We start from the raw sequence: 19055 nt of genomic DNA on the forward strand, positions 1-19055 counted from the left end.
CCAAATCTCTGTCAGGTGTAAGCCCCTCTCTCCCCTGGCGGAACTCTCGATTGTAGAGGCATTTTAGGACTGCACTGAATTATTCAATTATTCCTCAATCACAGCAAAGTAAGTTACTATACTGGGTAGCTCAGTTGGGCGTGGTCCTCTCCCCCACTCTTATGCGGGTCTCCCGAGTCTAGCCATTTTCACACAAGGCAAGACTTTCAAAACCCAGGCATTCAGCCATACAGTGATCAGCTGCAAGACATTTAACCCACTAACCAAAAAAGCTGAAAACTTTCTACATACTTATCTCACTCAAACTAACACAACCACCTCTCGCACCCCAATCCGCATCCACTTCACAACACTGCTACAACACATAAAACCGCACCAACAGCACATGAGGACTGACATCGCCCCGTACTCACACCAAAAGGTCAGCACCCGGTGTATACCGAGTTGAGGCTGCCAACAGAACACCACTCCTCCCACTATCCTACTTCCTCTTCACCCTACTAACCCATCCCACCTTCTTGTTTGCAGATCCGCTAGATCACCTAGGGACCAAGGCAGTTGCTGATGGTGCACGGTACAAATATCTTTAACATTTAACATTTGATGGTGTCCCTGACCTTATTGGACATCCAGTGAATTCTACTCCTCACCAGTTTACTGTCTCCAGTGTCCACATCATGGGTGCACCAATCTGCACGACCAGGAGTCAGAGATCTGAAGCATCACATTCCTCACGTTCTAAACCATTTAATTCTAAAATCGGGTATCATCTCATTCCTCACATTCCAAACCATTTAATTCTAAAATTTGCTACATTTAGGTCAATGTCAATGTGGGTGCTTATACAATACATAATCAAGCAAAACAACCATGAAGCATTCACACCCCCACACGGTTTTACCTCCAGCCATGAGGTCTGCACTCTGTCACAATAATTTTGAAAATGTTTGCTTATTTGTAATTCAAGTATTACTTGTGGGGTATGTTTTATGTCAGTCTTTCTCTGCTTCTAATGGGTAGGATTGAGTGTTTTCATTGTGTTCTTTTATGATAGTTTGAAGACAAAATGTTTCATTCATTTTATTAAGTTGGGGTGATTAGTCGTCTTGCATTGTCATTGTTTTTAAAGTGTTTTATAGCCACCATTGTGATTTGAACTGTCATTCTGCTTGCAGAAAGACTACTGTGCCGATGGTTTATGCCTGTCTCTTTTGAACATCTGTGGACCTTCTAGAAAACATGAAATTGAGTGTTACATCTTATGTTTTTTGAACAGTTACAGATTTCAGGGAGTGCCTTAATTGAGTTGGATAAAAAAGGAACACAATTCACCTTTCACTTTTTTGATATTTAAAGTTACAAATGTGGTATTTGAAAAAGGTTATACCGTGCTGCATGCGTTCTTCTACAAAGAGTGTTTCTGTAGTAATGTTTGGTCAGTAAAAATGTGAAATTCGACTGTAGCACAATAAAAGGTCTTGGTAGTTTTTTGTTATGTACAGATATAAAGAGGATAATGTAATGTGTTGTAGTAAGATTACTGTGTACAAAAGGTTGCTAATTTAAAAAAGAGTGAACTGTAGCACATATGTTGGAAGATTACACAGGTTAATAGAATAGAACCCCAGTACATTATTTCCATTTAAAAGCAATTTTACTTTACAAGTGTGTTGTCTGTGCCAAATCAGATTCAGTGATGAGTGGTGCTGGTGTTTTTTAGGGGCTGTTTTTGTTGAGGGGTATGGGAGGTAGGTACCTGTTTTTGTAACAAAGTTTACAAGAAAGGGCTAGATAGTGATGTAGTAAAATGTTATAAATGTTTACCTAGAGTGCAGTCACAATATTTTAATAAGGAATGAGTTTGTATTGAAGGCTATTCTACTGGTAGGTTACTTGCATGATGAGAAGTATGTAATTGCAATTCTGAACAGTTGTTAGTATGTGCGCATGGCAAGCATTGTTTTCACATATAGTTAATTCCTGTGCAAAATGTGAATCTGTCAATGAAGGTTTACTAATAATTGCACAAATTCCCTGCCATGCTTGCATGGCTTGGAGCATAAACAATGGATCCCTATGAGGGTTTCCGCTGGTGTATAAAGCAGCTGCAAACCATAGGGATGTTGTGCATGTCTATATACAGTATTCAGTCAATAAAAAAAGCATTGGCAACATCAACAGTTTTAGAATATTTAAACTGTTAGACATTAGCCAGCCATGGCTAGTATATGCCGAGGTACCTACACTGTTTCTTTGGTGCTACTATCAATGGCTACTGAAAAGTCAAAATTGGTGGAATTTGTAATGTTCCTTACTATTGATACTAGGTTACTATCATTAGCACACTGTATGTTATGAAAAGAGTAGGTGGTATTATATGTTTAATAACACAATGGCCTCATTATAACTTGCCCGGTACGGAAACAACGGTGGCGGTAAACCCGCCGCCACCGTTGTTTCCATGCTGGGCGATCACAACTCCTACAGGCGGAGGCATCAAACCCGCCAGGTCTGACCTGGTGGGTTTAACACCGCCCGCCTGCAGGGGGACGAGGAAACACCGGCACCATCACGAGATGGTGCCGGTGTTTCCAAGATCCACATCCCCATTGAGTCCTATGGGGCTCATTGGGAATGGGAATTAATACCATTCCGCCTCCAGAACTTCCACGACACCGGGGTTGCAATGCCCCGGTAATTCCGGGAGTCACGGAGGATGAATGGTAATACAAGTCTGGCGGTTACCCGGCACTTTTACCGCCTCAGTTACCGCCGGACTCGTAATGAGGCCCAATATGTTATTAAAAGCGCCAGGAGCGCACATACAAAGCATTCCTCCTTGGAAATTCTCCTTCCCACTTCTTTCATAAGCTGATAACATATGTTATTCCCCAAGTGTGGTGTACTATCTAGTTAATCATTTAGCTCATGATGATCCTCTGTAGCACTTCTCTTACGTCTCATTCTTTTCTTTTGAGCTTCTATAATCATTTCATGAAGTATGTCAGCATAATTCCTTCTTACTAGGCCAATCATAGGAACATTTGTCAGTCGACTTGGTGTTTTTACATGTACTACCTGTGTAGGTTTGCTCATAGACAATCTCTTTCTTTGTCTTTCCTTTCAAGCCTGTTTATGACATACAGGAAACATCTCTATAACACCCTTTTCGAAAGAAAGATGACTGGTGACATTTGTCATATGCCTAGGCACTCCTATACGAACTATAGGCAGAGGAATAATAACATAAGGTTTCGGCTGCTTTGTAGTTGCCACATCTCTACCTTCCTTCTGCATAGGAAGGTACACAGGAATCTTTACTCTATTTGGATCAAAATAGTAAGCAGTGCCCACTGTGTGAAAGAAGTATCACTATAAACCAAAGGTGTAAATGACGTACAGGTAAGCCCATTTCATACAAAAATAGCTTCTTGCACAGTGTGGACATCTCTTGTTGTCTGCCATCACGTTGTTGCTATTGACGCTGCCCATTCTCTTTTTTAAGGAAGGAAAACCCAATTTATTTGACCGGGCAACATCCTGCAATACTCCGGTAATATCTTTAACTTCTCAATAAGTTCTTCAAACAGCTGGCTGATCTCAGGACGATTAACCGTGTTCTTAATGTATATAAGAGTCCTCCTATCGCCAGATGACATGCGGGTGCCTCTCCAACAAGAAGTATAAAATTACAGCAAGTAGGCTCTGGATCTCTTCCTTGAAAAGTCTCATTCAGGATGTCCTCATTGTTCTCTGAGAGTACAGGTTGACTTGTTCAATGATATCCCGTAATAATTCATTAGGTGCCATGTTATTAATCGGATCCCTCAAGAACATGCAGAGATTAGTTTTTCTTCCAACAGTTGCAGGAATTCCTCAATTAAGTAATAGAAGACCATGCCAACCAGTCTATGTGAATTGTCAGCCGATAGGGGCATTTGTGTTTACCCCACTGTACTCAGGAAGCTGAAGAACTTGCTCTATTATGGCTGCGAGCAATCTCCTCAGGATTGGACCAGACTTAGGATCTTGCAGGAAATGATGAACGTCAAAAGTTCTCCCCACCAAACCAGTGCAAGAACGAAGAATGTAGATAAAAACCGCAATGATGATCCAATGAACATTGTCATTGGGCACCACCATGGGCACCTCTGAAAAGAAACTCAGTGAGAAAGGAATCAGGGAACTGTGGCCTCTTCCAGGCGTCAAAAAGGAACTCAAAATCTGGCATGCTTTCCTTCTCGATCAAGACTTAAACATGTCTTAGTACAATGTCACCAAACTCCTGTGGCTCAAGAATAAATAGCTTCTCTTAACTCCTTTTTTAGTCACTTAAAAGCATGTCCTGAAACAAGCCACAGTCCAATATACTCTTCATTTGTCTATTCAACCTTCTGCATTCTTCTTCCTCGTCATGGACCTATTCTGCATGTGCTGAGGTTCTTCCCATATGCTTGCTTCTGAATGGGATGGGGTAAAGGGGGTTCTCCAGCGTAGATCTTTACATCTCCAAGAAATATCCACGCACGTCTGCCTTCCATTTTCACTGCTGATGGTGTGACATCTTCCACGATGAATGGGCCATTAAAGCGTGGCTCGTGCCATTTCTTTGTGAAATTCCTGATCAAGATTTGATCACCAGGAAAAAGTTTGGGAAGACACAATTCTTCAACTCTGGTTGTTGTTGCATCTCTTTCTGTGTTCTGTGCCCCACACCGCTTTTGCTTGAGCTGATCTGAAATGACAGAGATAGTTGAAGTCATACATGTTAAAAAAAAAATCAAATATCTCCTTTCCTAGCAAGTCTGCTGTTGTCTGGGCATCACTTCTTGTTCTATATGGAGGTGTGAGGGGTGTCCTCATCCACCTCCCTGTCACTATTTCATGGGGGGTAAGATGATCGTCAGAACCAGGCTGATTTCTCAATGCACATAATGCCAGTGGTAGACAATGCAACCATCCTTTCTTCAAGGTAAGCTTCAATTTGGCTATTCTTTCTTTAAGCAGGCCATTGAGTATCTCAAAGAGCTTGTTAGTTTGTGGGTGATAAGCTGATGAAAACATGTGCTTTATACTGAGCAAAAAGCTTATCTTTTTAAAGACTTCATTAACAAAATGAGGCTCATTATCTGATCTGAATACTTCACATATTCCCCATCAAGGAAACACGTCTCGTACTAGATATTTTGCTGTGCAGGTGGAATCTGGATGTGTACATTGACCAGCCTCAATCCACCTTGAAAAGGGACATACCACTACAATCATATATCTGTATCCATTACAAACTTGCAGCATGTCGATATAGTCGATATGTAAATGCTGAAAAGGACCATTAGGTCTTGGGATAACTTCTCTAACTGTACGCAGTGTGTGCCCAGCAGTAAACTTTTGACATGCAATACAATTTACTACATAAAATGCAACGTGTTCTACCAAATTTGAAACAAACCATTCCTCAGCAATTGTTGCAGAGAGGCTCTCTCTAGTGACATGCACAGGGTAGTGTAGCTGTTCTAATGCCACCCTTAATAAGGCTATAGGCATCACCCATTTACCAGTGCTGTCTTGTCGCCACAGTGCTTCAGAAGAACATCCCCTCCACGTCCACAGGTCTTTCTCATCGTGAGTCACTTCCCCTTGAATTTCTACTAGTTAAGTTTTAGACAAATTCTATAGCTTTCAGAAACACTCATCATCACCACCATGCTTTCATTCACATCAGGCATATCAAACTCCATGATGTTCTCTGAATATGGAATATGGTTTTGCTTCCTCGTCTGCTGCTTCATTTCCACGTGAGATAAAATCTGCCCTTCTAGTGTGTGCTGCGCACTTAACAACTGCAATGGCTACTGGGAGTTGTAGTGCTTTAATAAGTCTGTCTAATAAACCGGAATGCTGCACTGGAGTGCCATACGCTTGGAAGTAGCCCCTCCTTTTCCAACATACTAGCCCTGCGTGTACTGTCAACATGACATAGACGGAGTCAATGTACAGCGTTACTTCCTGGTCTGCATGATTCTCGAGTGTGACAATCAGCGCCACTAGTTCTGCAGCCTGTGCTAAAGAGTGAGACGGTAGTCGTGAACTTATCAATACCTCAAACTCCCCATTGGCCATGTGCTTCATCAAAGCAGCACTTGTATATCTCTGTCCATCATTTTGATTGATTTTTGAAGAATAATCAATACAAATAATCTCCCCAGCTGCCAACGCATTTTCCTTCAACCCCGGCAGTTCATCATAGAATTCCTCATAGATCGAGCAATCATGCGCATGCTCGTCTCCTGTCATTGGTTCTGATACAAACATGGCAGGAGTCACTATTCTGCATCAAACTATTTTAATCAATGGATTCAATATAACCACCTCATAGGCAGAAGCCCTTTGAGAAGTCAACGTTCCTTTAGGTTTTTCCGAAATGCAAATAATGCATGTTCAACAAATAACGTCATGGAAGACCCCATTACCATGCTTGCAGCCTTCTCAATGGTGAACGTGGTGGCTGCCAAAGATTGTTTGCAAGGAAAGTGACCCCTCATTACTGAGTTTAAAAACCCACTGTAATATGTAAGGGACTTATATCCCAAGGTGGTCCTCAGCATGAGTACTGCTGTCATAACAGTGCCATTTGTGTGCAAAAACAAAAAGAAATCCTCAGCATAATTGGGAATCCCTAAAACTGGAACTGTGAAAATTGTTTTTTTTGAACTCATCAAACCCGTCTTCTATTTCCTAAGTCTACCCATTAAAGCAAGAATTATATTCAAGGCACTGTGCATCACCCACAAATGCCTCTCTAGTAAGGCTCCCATCTACCTAAACAAGGTGATCGGCAAAAAAGAATCCATGAGTATACTTAGATCCAACAAAAAATCACTCCTTGCTGTCCCCTGGTTCAAAATCTCCAGAGCAGGAGTGAGCAGTTTCCCAGTTATGGCCCCTAAACTATGGAATGAGCTCCGCACCAAATGAAAAATTAAGATTCCTTCCACTGCTTCAAGAAACTCCTAAAGACCTGGCTCTTTAACCAGTACTAGCCCCCATCCCTCCCCACCTTTATGCCTAGCTGCTCAGCTCAATATTGAGGCCCTAGAGTGGTAATGAATCTTAGAAGTGTCAAATATTGTAATGATTCATGTACTGTTTATACCTGTTTAAATTATTGTACCAGTTTTTTTGCCTGATGTAATTTAACCCTATTGTAGTAACAACATAATATCTGTAATAATGCCGTGATACCGCAGGGTAGGCGTTCAACAAATGCAATAAATAAATAATAATAAAATATGTCCAGACAATGTTTTCCTGAGTTGCCTGTGCTTTCTTCAGAGCTTGCAACAAGGGTCTTATGTATGGACTGTAGTTAAAGACCCATGCTCTCACATAATTACATAGTTCCAAAAATCTTCGCATGTGCTTTATCATGTGTGGCTTTACTGTTTTCAAAATAGCCTCAGGTCTCTCTGGAGTAACCTTTTTTCCTTCATGCAAAATTAACTGACCTTTGTATGACACTTCCTCTTCACAATACTGCAATTTATCCTTGTCTACTTTATATCCTTTCTCTGCAAGAATAATCATTAGTTGAAGTGAATCACGTCTGCATTCTTCCTCTGAGGTGCTACAGACCAATATATCATCTACGTACTGCAACACAACACTTTCTAAATCAATATTGCTTAAGTCCATCTGCAGGACTCTATTGAAAATTGATGGAGACTCACAGTACCCCTGGGGCAAGCAAGTACATTTTAACTTAGTCTGACGAAACGTAAATGAGAATCCTTATGCAGTGAGATTGAGAAAAATGCATTTTTCCAAGTCAATCCCAATAAAATATCATGCCTCAACAGAGATACTACATAAGATTGTTGCAGGATTAGGAACTAGAGGGTACTCGGCCTCTACAATCTGGTTAATCAGGCATAGATCTTGAATTAAAAGCCACTACCCCCTTTATGTTTTTAAATCGGATACACTGACGTATTACACAGTGACTCTGACGTCACTAGGATACCCTGCTCCATCATGGCAGATATTGGGTGTGATAATGAGTATGGATGTAGCCATGGGGCTATTAGCGCCATGGCTACCCCCATACCGCATACCAGGTCTGGGTTCCCTGAATGGGGAAATACTGGGCCATTCCAACCTTGGAGGACCCGGTATTTCCCGATTCAGGAAACCCATCCCCATTCCCATTCAAGCCCCCATAGGGCTCAATGGGAATGGGGAGGGAGCTAACAACGAGCCCGTAAATAACAGGCCTGTTATTAGCTCCCTGGTCGTTTAGCGGCTGCCACTAAGGGCACTGTTAACCCCTTACCACCAACCTCGGAATGAGGCCCATTGTCTTGAAAATACCTTCATCTGCCTCTCCAGACATGCTTAAGGTAAAATTGCTCCTGGTTTTAATTTAATTTTCACTTCACCAAACCCCTTCAATAGGCCTACGTCATAGGTGCCTGTTGTCCACAATGAAGCTGGCACCATTGCCATATCCTCATTGACAAACTCAGGACGTTTCAATGTTAGCATAATTTTTTGAGGAACCTCGCGTTTGATTTCTCTCACCCAAAAAGTAATACTCATTTCAAATACTACTTTGTCATTTGACAGATGGTCTCTAAATAAATCCTCATCAGTGACGTCAGTCAATCTATAGACTTCACCAATAAAAATCACTGTGCACCATCGTCTGCCTTCATAATCAGTTCCATCAAGCAAAGCCAGTTCTCCTCGCACTATGGCTGCTTGCAATGCTAAAGGAAAGACTTGTCCTTCCTCCTCATCCACAGTAATCTTTGGCCTGAATAAAAACTCATCAGGTATTCTCATAGTTCTTCCCACTAAATCTGGTAGCCATGTTAACAGAATGCGTACTCCATAGTAAAAAAAAAAATCTAATTCTAGTGGCACTCCTTGCATGGCCACTTGTCCTGCAAATGCCATAATAAATTCACTCATGTTTAAATAATGCATTCTTGGTGTTAAACACACTGGGCCTCATCACGAGTCTGGTGGTAACCCTTAAATGTGGCAGTAGCACTATTAGCGCCGCATTTAAGGGTCCACCAGATCATGGCCTTGGCGGATTTCCCCCCAGATCCGCAGCAAATTTGCCGATTTTTGGCGCGATTAACGCACATTTTCCCCATTGGGCCCAATGGGGAATGAGGAATTCCTGAATGGGCCCAATGGGGAATGGGCACTAGCCGTTCCGCCAAACCCGTGATCCGGCGCTAATAGCACCGGGGGTTTGGCGGTAGGACTAATAGCGCTGGCGCTAATAGCGCTGGGGTTACCGCCCAACTTATGACGAGGCCCACTCTGCCTTCATCAGTGAACAAAATCGTCATGTTCAATTTTGTCATGAAATCTCAACCCAATATATTGACAGGTGTCTGTCTTGAATACAATAATGGCACAGACATGTCACATTCTCGTATAGAGACTGGCAACTTTTCAGTTAAAGGCATTCTACTTGTAGCTCCTATGAAACCTTAAGTATTCATGGCATTCTCAGACATCATAAATTTCCCCTCTCGTATACTTGAGCATGTTGCACACGTGTTTACTAAAAAAGAAAAGGATTGGCCCCCTATATTGCTGTCAACTCTTGGTTCCTCTTGAGGATTAGGCATCACAAATAGTATTGAACACATCAAGTCTCCCAGCGAGCTGTCCTATTGTGGATACATTCTCATCTCTGTACCTGTGAAACGATTTCCTCCTTCGACAGTGACACGCCCTATTCTAGGAGTCATCAATTGTCCCGTGCTGGCGCCCTGCTGTATCTGTATGGGTGAATGCTGTGACTGCCCTTGTGGTGGGTTTATTGTTGTCTGCTGTGTTTGTAAATCATGCTGAACTCTCTGGGCTTGTGTTTGCTGCACTTTCTTATTTTGAGCAAACCTACCTTCATTCTGTTGACTGTATGCAGGCGGGTATGCGGTCACCCCTACTGAGAATTGCCCATTTTGCACAAACCCTTGGCTTCTAAACATGCCTCCAAGGTGTCCTGACATACCAGATGTCCAACATACAGGAGGTCACCTAATTTGCTCTTCCTGCATGCCTTGTCTTTCAACCTGCATATTTTGAAACCCACCTTGGTTATTCTGGAAACTTCCCTGATTATTCTGGAAGCCTCTACCTCAGAAGTTTCCCCTACCTCGTGGTACGAATCCACTATTTCCTTGATCATACTGCCTTTGGTTATTCACCTGTGGCATGCCTGCTAATTGCTGCAAACTTAACCCTTCTCCACCAGTCAACATCGCCCCTTCAATGGCGTACTTAGATTCTTTTTGCACTCATTTTGCTTCTTCACCTTTCCTAACATCGTCTTTCTTTTGATTCTTCTCTTGCAACAGTCTGCAATAATGTGCAATGGTCAGCTGAATTTTTGACCATGGATTTGCTTCCATGCCCACCAACTTATTGAGCTGCTTCTGCACTGACTCTGGCAGCCCTTGGCATAGTATATAATAGAATAAAGGTAGAGATTTCCCCCAAGGCTCTCGAGTTTCCATGCTCCACTGTTCCTGAAAATTCTGAATGTAAACAAGTGGATCATCCCCTTCCTGCATATTTGTTGTCATTATAGCTCGCATATCTGACATGTCCGGATACAGCACTCTAAGCGCTTTCCAGATTTCTGCCCTACAGCTGTTAAATGGTGCTGCATCATGAGCGGTGCTCAACTCGGTAACACTGGGATATCCTGCTCTTGAGAAAACATCATCAGCTCTCTCTCCAAGGATAGGGACTAGGAGACCTTTAATGTCCCCTACAGCTAACGTGTTTCTTCCTGTCACTTTTTCTAACTCATGTATCCATTTCCCAGTGCCAGAAGCTAAACTGAGTTTACACCTTAAATTATCCTTATCCATTAGTGGCCAAGTTATATACTGTGGTCTGGCTCCTCCTTTCTCTAACAAGGGAAACTGTGAAATCCCAAACTCACATTCATCCCCCATCGTCTGATTGTCCTTAGCAGGAACAATGGTTCTGCACCGACTTCTTCCTGGCAGCAACCTTATCCTGCTCACATAAGGTGGCGAGTCCCCCCTCTCACCATGGGATTGCCATCTGGGTTGATCTAGTTGCGTAAGAGACTCTGATGCCAGCGATTTGGGTAGATCTAGATCTGACCATCTTACTTCCTTATCCATTGAAAAACATCCTCCAGGACCACATGCATTACCTCCCTCCTCCCCACGGAAGGTTTCTCTGTCCTCGTCTGACATATTCTGTCCCCAACTTGTGTGGCTTCTCTCTTCTTTATCTCTATTAAGAGTTAGTCTATCTAAAGATAGATCTTTAGGCTCAAAACTACACAAGCCTCCCTCTCTGTCATACAGCTGCGTACTCTCGAGTCGATCGTTTTTACCCTTTCCCTTTAGTTCTTTCTTAGATCTCATGTCATGATAAACTTTATCGATTGCGTCCCCAATGCTTCTAGAGTCAAACTTATCCTCTGGATTTGCTATAGACGGACATGCTATAGGCTCATGTGTTGGGAAGAATTCTTCTATGTCCTCCCATGCCACTACGGGATTAGGATACATTAATTATTTTTCTACAAGCTCAAGATTGCATGCTCTCTGCCTTCTGTTTCGTTCTATTTCATCATCAAGCTCTCGTTGTTTCCTTGCTTTTTCTCTCACCCTGTCTTCTTCCTTTCTCTTCATATCTCTTCTTCATTTGCCCTTTGTATCTCCTCGTCTCTTTGTCTTTGTAGTCTTATATCCCTCAATTTCTGTTGCTTCTCTTCCTCTCTCTTTCTTTCTAGTCTTTCCCATTCTTCGATTGCCCTCTGTCTGTTATCATACTTTCTTTGCTCCTCCGCTCTTTCCTGCTTTTTCAGTTGTTCATCTTGATACAACTGTTCCCGTCTTTGTCTATCTTTCCTTTTCACCCCATCTTCTTTCAATTGTTCCTCTCTCTCTCTGTCTTTCTCCTTTTTGTCTCTTTCGTCTCGATCTTTCCTTTGCCTTACATCCTTGATGCTCTTACCATCGAGTTTGAGCAAAATCAGACCACCCATCCATTGGTTCTGAATGAGCGCTACCTCATCAGCTTTATCTTTTTCTCCTTTCCATCTCTTTATTTCTCGTCCTATATCTAAGGATGTACTTGCTTGATCACTTCCCTCCTTGTCGCTTCTCTCCTTGTCCCTCAGGACTTTAGAGATCACATTTCTCTCAGGAATTCTCTCTGCACCCTCATCGCTGTTTGGCGCAGGCAACTCAAATGCCGGATTGCTGTACCCTGTTGCTGCCTTTAGCTCTCTTAAAGGGTACAATCCGTCCTCTTTCTTGCTATTGCTATCTACTTCAGGTGCAGAGGGGGAGCAGAAGGCTCCTCACCCCCCTCCTTGCAAATGTTCAGTATCCAGTCTTCAGGAGGCGGCTCTTCCCTTTCCTCCTGGTACATTTTCCAGAGCTCTAAGCTTGCTAACCTTTTGTCTAACTTTTTTTCATGTGTATGCTGCATGCAAATATGTCATCATATGGAGAAAAACTACCGTTGATAGTGATCCCCTTGTGGCCATGGCATGAGTATCTCGTCTGCCATGCCTTTAACCCATTCTGCACTATACTGTTTAAGCTTAGGTTTTGGCAACTGCTTGCAGAGATGTGTAAGCAGAGTAATATCCTTTAGTTTGACTCGTCACACTTGACTGTAAATACTCACCTTTACACTTAGCACCTTTTAAAAAATGACATTTCAAGAAAATAATACAACATAAGCGTGCACCAACCGTCGCAGCTCCAAACCCTCTATTTCACATTTTACTCCAAACTACTTGATTTTACTTGAACACCATCAATTCAATTTCAACAAATAAATAATTAATTCTGAAATCTCACGTCTTCACCACACATAAATATATATATATTACATGGCCACAGTAGTGGCCATGTAGTTATGGTTAAGTTGCTGTTTCCATAGGAAGAGCACTTTTTGGGCGGCTTATAACTTCGCTCTCCGTGGACGGATCCTCCCCACAACTTTGCAAAAAAAGTATTTGGGTCACTCCAGGGGGGTCAAAGTTATAGGGGGGGTCCCAAAACTTTTTTTTCCCATAGACTGAATGGGAAAAAATGTTTGCTCGCGTCTACAGACCAAACCGCTGGACGGATTTTCACCAAATTTGGACCAGGAGCAGCGGCTTGGTCCCGAAAGCGTGCTTTTGCAAATTTGGTGAAAATCCGTCCAGTAGTTTTTTTTTTAAAATGACCAAAAAGTAGGTCAAAAAAAATGTGTGATATCTGTGTTCGGTCCGCGGACACACTTCCCTGTTCGCCCCACGGACAGTGTCCTGATTGGCCAATCGGCTTGCGTGATGTTCGCAAACATGCAACGTGTTCGCTGATTGGATGGCATGGAGTGTGAAGCGCGTCAGATTTTCGGTAGCGCCCGCCATCTTGGATTCGCGGTCATTCGCGGACAGCGCGGTGAAACTTTGTTCAAAATTTGTATTTAGTAGAGTGTGTTGGTGTGTAGGAGTGTCTGGGGAGGGTGGGAGTGTATGAGATAGGATGAAAGTTGTGTTTTTTATGTGTTAGACGTTCTTTTTGTGTTCAATTTGTCTGCGGACATCACAGGTGTTCTGAAATGTTCTAAATAAACTGAATGGGGGGTGTTCTCCGGACTCAATATGTGTCCGTTTTGTTCGCAAGCAAACTGAAACTGTTCTAAGAACACTTGCAGTGTCCTGAAATGCTAACAAATAAACAAAATTGGGGTGTCCTGAGGACGCTGTCCGTATTGTTCGTTGTCAAGTTGAATATGTTCTAAGAACACTCGTGGTGTCCTGAAATGTTCGCAAATACACAAAATGGGGGTGTTCTGAAGACATTGTCGAACACTCGCTGTGTCCTGAAATGTTCGCAAATATGAATGGGGGTTGTGGCTGACAAGTTGAACGTGTTCTAAGAACACTCGCGGTGTCCTGAAATGTTCGCAGATAAACAAAATGGGGGTTTCCTGAGGATGCTGTCCGTATTGTTCTCTGTCAAGTTGAATGTGTTCTAAGAACACTCGCAGTGTCCAGAAATGTTCGCAAATAAACAAGATGGTGGTGTTCTGAAGACACTTCTAAGAACACTTGCGGTGTCCGGGGAAGGTTCGTAGGGGGTGTCCTGAAGACGCTGTCGTTATTGTTCTCTGTCAAGTTGAATGTGTTCTGAGAACACTCGCAGTGTCCTGAAATGTTCGCAAATAAACAAAATGGGGGTGTTCTGAAGACGTTTCTAAGAACACTCCCAGTGTCCTGGAATGTTCGTAGGGGGTGTCCTGAAGGCGTAGTCCGTATTGTTCGCTGGCAAGTTGAATGTGTTCTAAGAACAGTCGCAGTGTCCTGAAATGTTCGCAAATAAACAAAATGGGGGTGTCCTGAGGACGCTGCCCGTATTGTTCTCGGTCAAGTTGAATGTGTTCTAAGTACTCTCGCTTTGTTCTGAAATGTTCGTAGGGGGTGTCCTGAAGATGCTGTTCGTATTGTTCTCTGTCAAGTTCAATGTGTTCTTAGAACAATCATGGTGTCCTGAAATGTTCGCAAATAAATGAAATGGGGGTGTTCTGAGGACACTGTCCGTATTGTTCGTTGTCAAGTTGAATGTGTTCTAAGAACGCTCGCGGTGTCCCGAAATGTTCGCAAATAAACAAGATGGTGGTGTTCTGAAGACGCTTCTAAGAACACTCGCGGTGTCCGGGGAATGTTCGTAGGGGGTGTCCTGAGGACACTGTCCGTATTGTTCGTTGTTAAGTTGAATGTGTTCTAAGAACACTCGTGGTGTCCTGAAATGTTCGCAAATAAACAAAATGGGGGTGTTCTGAAGACGGTTCTAAGAACACTCGCGGTGTCCTGGAATGTTCGCAGGGGGTGTCCTGAAGGCATAGTCCGTATTGTTCGCTGGCAAGTTGAATGTGTTCTAAAACCACTCGCAGTGACCTGAAATGTTTGCAAATAAACAAAATGGGGGTGTCCTGAGGACACTGTCCGTATTGTTCATTGTCAAGTTGAAAGTGTTCTAAGAACTATCGCGTTGTTCTGAAATGTTCGTAGGGGGTGTCCTGAAAACGCTGTCCGTATTGTTCGCTGGCAAGTTGAAAGTGTTCTAAGAACACTCATAATGTCCGCGGACATTAAAAGTTTCCATAGACCATAGTTGAAATGTTTGACTCTATGGATGTGATATGCTGCGGTGGTTGGCCATGCACCCAAGACTCTATGCCCTTGCAACAACCACCGCAGCATATCACATTCATATTTGCTTATAACTTTGGGTGAAAAACAAATGTATAAGGAACAAAGGTATTAGATACTATGGATGTGATATGCTGCTATGGTTCTCCTTATTATTGTATACTTACTGTTTGGTCTAGTAACCTGAGTACATGTATTTCTTGTTAATTTCTGTGATAAAAGAAAATAGCATGTTAGTATTAGTATTTTGTAATGACTTATTACATTGTATAATCAATATACTTTTTTTTTTGGACCCTCATATTTAGTAGATTACAAATCAGAGTACTGTTCAATTTGCTCAGTTTCTGTATTTGTTGCTAAACGCATTGGGTCTGTGGGAGAAAAAAAAATCCATGTTGGATTAAAAATAAACCTTTTTCTGTTATGCTACAGTTTATTTGTTTGTTTGTTTTCAGTGTTCACTTGTTGTTTCTGGCTAATGCTTTATACTTTGGTTTGTTGTATTTTTTTGGAGCAGTAATTTGTTTTGATATTATAAAATTTTGGAGCAGTTAGATACCAATTGGCGTATTCTAAATGTCTATTTTTTTTTATATATTTTAGTGGTATTGATTTATATATTTGGATATTGTTAAATTTTGGGACAGTTAGATTCCAATTGGCGTATTCTAACTGTGTATTTTTTGGTCTAATTTAGTGGTATTCATTTATCTGATTAGTTGTTGAATCTTTGAACAGTTTATATTTTTTTAACACAAGTTTACTTAGGGTTTGAATACAGTTTAGTTATCAAATGTTGGTTTTAAGAACATCAAATAAGCGTTTGTAAGATTTCCTGGTAATCTCTGCTTTAGAGTAATGGTACTATCATTTCATTCAAACCATCCACATTTCTTTTTTATATATGCAGTGTAGTGCCCTGAATTGGTTGTGGCTCCTGCGTGGTAGATTATACCTATTATTGTAAAGGTTTTCTTACCAAGTGATATTTGACCATGTGTGAATCCAGTCAGCTTGCAGTTGTTTTTGGTACCATCTGCATTGTAACATAGAAGCATTAGTATTATGTATTTACTATGTGTTTGTATTACTAACGTGGAGCGATTATCTGAATTGCAGGTAAAGCATAATCTACCATGGTTTGCATTTTGTACAAGTCGCTGAAATGGAATGGATTCACAATTTGGTATTGATATATATATATGAAGCGTTCATTGGGGATTTCTTCTTGTGTCACATTGTTGCAGAGAGGGCATGTATGTTTCCACATGTATGAAATCTGAAAGATTTAATTTATAGGTATGTTTTTGTTTTCCAGTACTTGTAGTAAGTACATTAGAAATTCTTGTGGATCTTCCTGTGAATTTATAGTGAATTTCACCATTCCAGCACAGTAGTCCAATTGTAGTCTTATTTCATAAACACTATACGTGTTGTCAGGATTGTTTGCTGCATTTCTGTGAAGTACTAACATTTGCAAACACAATGGGTCTGTACTGTGTAAGTAAATGTTGTCAACAATTGGTGGTAATTGAAATAGAATATTCATTGCTACATTTGCGTAGGAACTTACACCAACTATATTTGACAATTTAAATGGTCCAGGTAGTTCTGTATCTAACTGCTTTTTTTGGAGTTTGTCTTCCTTCTTTAAAGAAGTACCTGGTTTACTTTCCCTAATTGATTATTTTTTGCTTGTGGTACTTGATGAAGTATTAGTTTCTTTTACTCTCTTTGGAGGATTTGCAGTGACATCCTGTTGCATTTCTGTTTGATTTATTTTTCTTTTATAACGTTTTACTTTTTGTGGAACAGAATATGTGTTTAGGTGGGGGGTGTATAGTGAGCAAAGTCTTTTGTATTCTAAAATGCAAGGAATATCAGCGTTTATTTTACTTGCATCAAAGTTGATTAGAAATAGACCATCAAGCGTACGTAAGCGTGATAGTGCTACATTGCTCATGCCTTCTTTAAAGACTGTGTTACCAATATCTATCATTGCTTTGTCTAGGGTAAGACCTTGTGATTTATGAATCGTGACTGCGTATGCAAGAGTTAGAGAAAATTGCTCTCTGCGTACATACATATCTTTGAAGAGAAGGAATCTAGCTGTTGTGGGTCCTATCCTTTTTACTTCTGAAAGTTTGTCAAAGAGTATATTGACAAACTGAATTTTGTTGTTGCGTGGGTATGTTTGAAAGCCAACAACTGTACCCAGTGCTCCATTAACTAGTCCTTGGTCCACGTCAAGGTTACGTTTAAGCATTACTCTGCAATTTAAGGATAATTTTAATATCTTTACTAAGCCTGCTGTGTTTGAGATTGATTTTTCTAAACTATTTAGTCTTCTTGTGGCTTGGTCACACATGGGTAGTGTCATACCATATACATCTAGTTTGTCTGTGGCGCTAATTTCCATGATTGGTTGCATTTCTTTACTTAGCATGATTTCATTGAATTTGAAACAGCTTGCAAGAGTTGGCATTAAGGCATACAATTGACATTTTTGTGGGCTAATTGTTCCATAACATCTGTAGCACATGCATTATCGCCATAAAGTGGATTAATGTGCCGGGTTTTCAATATTGCTTCTGCTTCTTTAGAAAGTATACCAACTCTGATACTTTTTAAAATGTTGGCATAAGTGAGATCTGCAGATTGCCACATGTTTTCTGTTAATTCTCTGTATTGGAAATGTTGCCAAAGGTTGACATTTCCAATGCTGCCAACAGTTTTACGGCAGAGTTTGTGTCCTAATGTTTTAAAAATAGGCTCACCTTTTACTGGTGTTAATTGAAGCAGATCTCCAAAAACAATAATGTGTTTTCCTGCAAAGAACTCTTCATAGTCTGTTTTGAGTACTTCTTGTAATCTGAGGTGAATCGAAGCTAACATCAGGCTGGACACCATGCTCACTTCATCTATTAGTAGCATTTTCATTTGTTTCAATACACTGCGTAATTCCATTGCAGCTTCTCCAGAAAGTGTGTAATAGTCTAATTTGTTCTGGTGTTCTACTGGTAATAGTGGTAATCGGTGTAATGTAACACCACCTATGTGGTAGGCAGCTAAACCTGGGGTGGCAGTGACAACAACTGACAGTTTGGTGTTTGGCAATTGTTAAAGGAACTTACTAGGATTTTGATTAGGAATGTTTTGCCAGAACCAGCTTCACCACTGACGTACAGTAGTATAGGTTTATAATTATGGCAGGAACATTCTTTATTTTCATGTTTTACACCATGTGCAATTTGTTTTGTTACTTCTTGAAAAATGCTATTTTGCTCATTGTTTAGTTTTGATTGTAGTATAGTTAAGTCTTCCTTATCTTCATAATGACACATGGTGTTTTCTACTTCTATCATAGCTAATTCTGCCTCATTTATTATTAGTGGTTCTCCCAGTGGTTCTTGGCTTCCTGTTACAGAAGGTTGACTACTGTCAGGAGTGTCCTTATCTAGTTGGGCTTGGAGTTCTTCTTCGTGTTGCTGTTTATTGTGCAACATTGCTTTGTACTGTGTAAAGTTTACATCAGTTATAGTGCTTTCATTTGCTTTGAAAGCATCCTCATATGAGTCATAGTTAACTAGTAATTGTTCTTCTTTTCTCCATGGTTTGAAGAGTTGTAGCAGGGACATATAATATACTTCTTTATGTTGAGGTGTCTTTAATGACAATTTGATATGACTAATTAAATTTGGTTTAGTGAGTTTAACTAAGCTGCCTTTACAGTTTGTCACTCTATATTTACCTTTTTTTTCATTAAGTTTCATATTATTTTTGTATGTGTAGTCTTGTGCTATGTGGAATAACACATGTTTTCCAAAGT

This window comes from Ambystoma mexicanum, chromosome 11, assembly GCF_040938575.1.
Source record: "Ambystoma mexicanum isolate Mex_15411 chromosome 11, UKY_AmexF1_1, whole genome shotgun sequence".
Taxonomy (NCBI): domain Eukaryota; kingdom Metazoa; phylum Chordata; class Amphibia; order Caudata; family Ambystomatidae; genus Ambystoma; species Ambystoma mexicanum.